Genomic DNA, 5,610 nt, shown 5'->3' with positions numbered 1-5,610 from the left:
CTGTTGTGTACATAAGATAAACTGCAAACATATATACATATTTTTGAAGTTTGGTATTTTACCCCACATTCAAAAATTATTAAAATCTAAGAATAAAAGTTAGAAAATTATAACAACTATTACATTATTAACATAAGTATTAAACGTATCAACATTACAAATTACAAAATAAATAAAACTAAGTAGACTAGGGATGATACTGGTACCAATAGGGGTTCCAAGCATAACCATAGGTGCTATAGAATGCTTCGGTAGGGTTATACGTAGGATACGGTGGTTGCATCTCTATAGACCAGGGAGGGAAGATGGGTTTTGGTGTAGGAATATAGTTTCTACCTATATGTTGGCAATGAGCTATGATTTGGTTCTGATGAACTTGCCAATCTTCAAATGCTCTCTGTCTAGCATTTTCGTATTCCTGTGAAGCTATAAACCTTTGCATTTCTTGCATCTCATTTCCCCCTCCTACATTACCTTGCTGTTGGTTTCTCTCAACCTGTGGATGTCTACCATGGTATTGTACTGCGGCGTTATTTCGCCTCTTCAAAACTTTCGCACCATGGTATACATTTAAACCTATAGTATCGCGGGGTTCTGGTTCTTCTACTAATAATCCCCCCCGACTTATATCCACACCGAGATATTCAGCAATCAAAGTAATAAAAATACCACCTCCTATTATGCTATGCGGTCTCATCCCCCTAACCATAGCTGATAAATAATAACCCACACAATAAGGTATACTTACAGCGCTTTGTGGGTCTCGAATACACATATGGTAAAACAAATCCTGTTCATTTACCTTTTCCTTGTTCTTACCCCTTTGTGTAATCGAATTAGCTAAAAACCTATGAATTACTCTTAATTCAGCTCTATCTATATCCAAATAAGAGTAATTTCCCCCTTTGAAACGGTGATGGCTTGTCATTTGACTCCACACACCGTGTGTATCAAAATTTTCATCTATCTTTCTACCGTTTAGTATCAACCCTCTACAATCAGTAGATGCTAACTCCTCAGGCGTATATATACGTAAAGCCTGAGCCATGTCTAGTAAAGACATGTGGCGCATCGAACCTCCTAACAAAAATCTAAAAAAAGATCGATCGGTTAAACTAGCTACCCGATCATTCAACTCTATACTACATAACAATTCTTCACACCATACTTTATATACAGGTCTACGCATGGTGAATAAACGTACCCAGTTATTAAAAGTAGAATTACCATACCTCTGTACAAGTAATTCCCTAATTGGCCCGGCCAATTCTACAGCTTCTAAGGGTCCCCATTCTATGACCCTCGGTACCTCAACAACTTTAGAATGAAGCGTATGCAACCCCCTTTGATACTTTGGATAATCTATCCAAAGTCTGTCAAATCTCAGGTTCGGATGCAAATCTTCCAAGTGCATATCAGAAAATGTCATGACTGGATGAGGTATATCCTGTTTGTAGTAGTTATCCACCTCCTGTTGTTCCGCATTCTCAGCAGGAGCATTGCGAGCTTGGGATGAAGATTCACCCCTTTCAGTCTGCAAAACACATCAAACACAATTTTTGTGCATCCAAATATGCATTAGTGTCAGCAAAATCATCAATCAAAATAATTACAATGACATGATCAATTTATATTAAACTTAAGCTCATTTTCACATTTTTATCAAATCTACACTTTTTCAAATAAGCATATACGAAAATGTTCGCAAGTTCATAAGCATTCAACTCAAATAACATGTCAAAATAATCATTACTAGCAATTAAACAAGTTTCAAATGGCATTATCTCTCAAAAATCAAGTTCATGAATTTTAGACTTGAAAAAGTCCACTTTAATTATCAAAATCATGTTTAGGCTCAAAGTTTGGATCATTTAACTACCTAAACATGTTACACTACTTAATTTAGCAACAATTCATGACAAAAATTGACCATAACATGTTTATATCAAAAAGCCCCAAATTTGCTCAAGAACACAAACCCTAGATTACTCAAAATTTGAAGTTTAAGGCTTTTAATCATGTTAAATAGCATCAATCTAGGTTATACAAGTATAATACATAAACAATTTAAGCCTAATTATACTAAAAAGCATCAAAATCAAATTGGGGAAAAAATTGCTCAAGAACACTAATTTTCGAATTAAATGGTGTTTAGGTGTAGAAATTTACCGTTTTTCTTGAGTAATTCCTTGATAGCATCCTTCTCAACATAATTTTAGTAAAAGATTTGGTGATTAACGGTTAAAAATTGTGATTTTGGGGGTGTATTTTCGATTTTTTTCGGGTTTTTCGCAGTGTTTTTTTCAGTATTTTTGGTGTGGTGTGTTGGGACTGATCAGTTCGGCTGTTATATTTTTTCTGTAATTTCATCCCTCCGCGAATCGCGGTGTTTAAGGCTTCAAACTCCGCGAGTCGCGGAGTTTGCTTTTTTTTTTTTTTTTTTTAACATCTTATATTAATTAAAACAATTAAGTAATTAATTTTAAAATTTTGTTTCCCTTGTTATTTAGGACGAGGTCGTTTCGGATCGATGTCCTAGTCCGTACTTCGACAAAATTTTAAAATTTTTCTTTTTGTAGCGATTGTTTTAAAAGCTAAGATTTTTGGGTTTTTTAATGTTTTTGGCATACTTTAATTCAATAAGATTAAAAATAATGATAATAAAAGTTCTCGTCCCTCCCTCGGGTAAAGCAATTTCGGTTCAAAGACCTAGTCTTCAACTTACGACGAATTTTAAAAATCATATTTTTAACTTAATGAGATAAAGTAAATTTTTGTTTTTAAATTCACACAACTTAAATATGAAATTCAAAATTAATATTAAAAAGTCACACCAAACTTAAAATTTAAAATGCATAAAATTAAAAATTCATATTTTAATAATTAAAAATTCACACCAAACTTAATTTAAAAATTCATGTTATAAATTCACACCAAACTTAAATTTTAAAATGCATAAATTTAAAAATTCATATTTTAATAATTAAAAATTCACACCAAACTTAATTTAAAAATTCATATTATAAATTCACACCAAACTTATATTAATTTTTCTAATATTTACAATTTTAAAAATATTGTTTTTACAAAGTTTACAATATTAATTTAAGATTTAAATATTAATTTTAAAAACATGGTAAAAATAAAATTAAAAATCTTTTTGGCTTTTTATTCCACTTTAATCAATCAAATATTATCAAAAATATGCGCCCCTCTTTTCGGTAAAGTAATTTCGGTTCCAAGACCTAATTTAACTCATGATGAATTTTTGAAATATTTTGGGTTGATTGATTAAAGATATTTATACCTTAAGAATAAACGTTAAATTGCGCAGTGATGTAATAAATTTTTTTGAATGATATTAATAATTTCGGTCGCCAAACCTAATTTTATTCAATACTAATTTAATACTTTATAGCGAACAAATTAGCGTTTATTATCAAAAGGTTAAAAATAAAAAAAAATAAAATAAAAACTGTACAGACATACCTGTGAAATAGATTTCTTAGTTATATGATCTATCCTATTCATAAGATAGTCGGTTTAATTGGTTTTCCATAGCGACATAGGCGTAACCTCGAGCATTCAGTGTTTTTTCTTCTAAACATACGAACGGTCCGTCTCTGCATAAAGTAACAAATTCGGTATTTGAATAGGTTTGATTATTTGAACATTTACCTCCATGTGACCATTTTCCGCATTTGTGACATCTTTCTAGGTGTCGTGCTCTTCTTTTCGTTGCGGATTTTGATTTTTCTTTACCAAATTGTAACTTATTATCTTCGCATCTGGATTCTTTTCTAACTCCGTCCATTCTTTCTCTGATTACTGATACTAATTCACTCGGAAGTATGTCATTATTACGTTTAGTGATCAAAGCGTGTAGCATTAGACCATGGTTTAGTTCTCAGGCAGTCTTCATTTTGTAAAAACCTAAAAAAATAAAAATTCAGAATGGGGGGAGAAGACTAGTTCTTTAGGGTCTGCTAGGGAAAGACCATTCGGGTTCCATTTTCGAGAACTGCACGAAAACAGACAATCTAACTCTAACAGAAATACATAAACCTTTAAAGACTTAATTCTCCCCACACTTAGTTAGCTGTGGTATCGAAATTGTGATTAACTTCATTGTCAACTTCCATCGGACCATGTATGTAATGTTTAACTCTGTGACCATTAACTTTAAATTCAATCCCATTTGAATTTATTAATTCTATCGTTCCGTATGGGAAAACTCTTTTGACTATGAATGGTCCAGACCATCTTGATTTCAATTTTCCCGGAAATAGCTTGAATCGTGAATTGAAAAGAAGAACTCTGTCTCCTTCCTTAAATTCTTTTGAACTTCTGATTCTTTTATCATGCCATTTCTTCGTTCTTTCTTTATAGATTAACGAATTATCGTATGCTTCATGTCTTAATTCTTCTAATTCGTTTAGTTGACTTAATCGTAGACGTCCAGCTTCATGTAAATCAAGATTACATGTCTTCAAAGCCCAAAATGCTTTGTGTTCAATTTCTACTGGAAGATGACATGCTTTTCCATAAACAAGTCTAAAAGGTGTGGTTCCAATTGGAGTTTTGTAGGCTGTTCTAAAAGCCCAGAGTGCATCCTCCAATTTAATGGACCATTCCTTCGGATTTGATCCTACGGTTTTCTCTAGAATACGTTTTAAAGCTCGGTTGGTATTTTCAACTTGTCCACTTGTTTGTGGATGATATGCGGTGGAGATTTTATGAGTTACTCCATATCTTTTAAGAACTTTCTCAAGTTGATTATTACAAAAATGAGTACCCCGATCACTTATTAAAGCTTTCGGTGTTCCAAACCTTGCAAAAAGACGTTTTAAAAAGTTGACTACAACTCATGCATCGTTAGTTGGGAGAGCTTGTGCTTCCGCCCATTTAGATACATAATCAATGGCTACGAGTATATATAGATTATTATGAGATTTTGGAAATGGACCCATAAAGTCAATACCCCAAATGTCAAATACTTCACATACATGGATGACATTTTGTGGCATTTCATCACGTAGACTTATTTTCCGGCCCTTTGACAAGCATCACAGGATTTGCAAAGAAGGTGTGCATCTTTGTAAATTGTAGGCCAATAGAATCCAGCATCATAAACTTTTCGTGCTGTTAGTTGAGGCCCATAATGCCCTCCTGTTGGTCCTGTGTGACAATGGTTTAAAATTTTACTAGCTTCATCTCCAAATACACATCGGCGTATTATTCCATCGGGACAACTTTTAAACAGATGTGGATCTTCCCAAAAATAGTGTTTTATATCACTGAAGAATTTCTTTCGTCTTTGGTACGATAATCCTTTTTCAAGGAATCCACAAACTAAGTAATTTGCATAGTCTGCAAACCATGGGATTTCATTATAATCTATCTTCAATAGATATTCAACAGGAAAGTTGTCTTGTATGGCCGATTCATTTAGAACTTCTAATTCGGGATTTTCAAGACGAGAAAGATGATCAGCGGCGAGATTTTCTGCTCCTCTTTTATCTCGGATTTCAATATCAAACTCTTGTAAGAGTAAGATCTAACGGATTAATCTTGGTTTAGCATCTTGTTTCGAAAATAGGTATCTAAGAG

This window comes from Rutidosis leptorrhynchoides, chromosome 7 (genome assembly GCF_046630445.1).
Source record: "Rutidosis leptorrhynchoides isolate AG116_Rl617_1_P2 chromosome 7, CSIRO_AGI_Rlap_v1, whole genome shotgun sequence".
Lineage (NCBI taxonomy): Eukaryota > Viridiplantae > Streptophyta > Magnoliopsida > Asterales > Asteraceae > Rutidosis > Rutidosis leptorrhynchoides.
Note: the sequence above shows the minus strand (reverse complement) of the source record.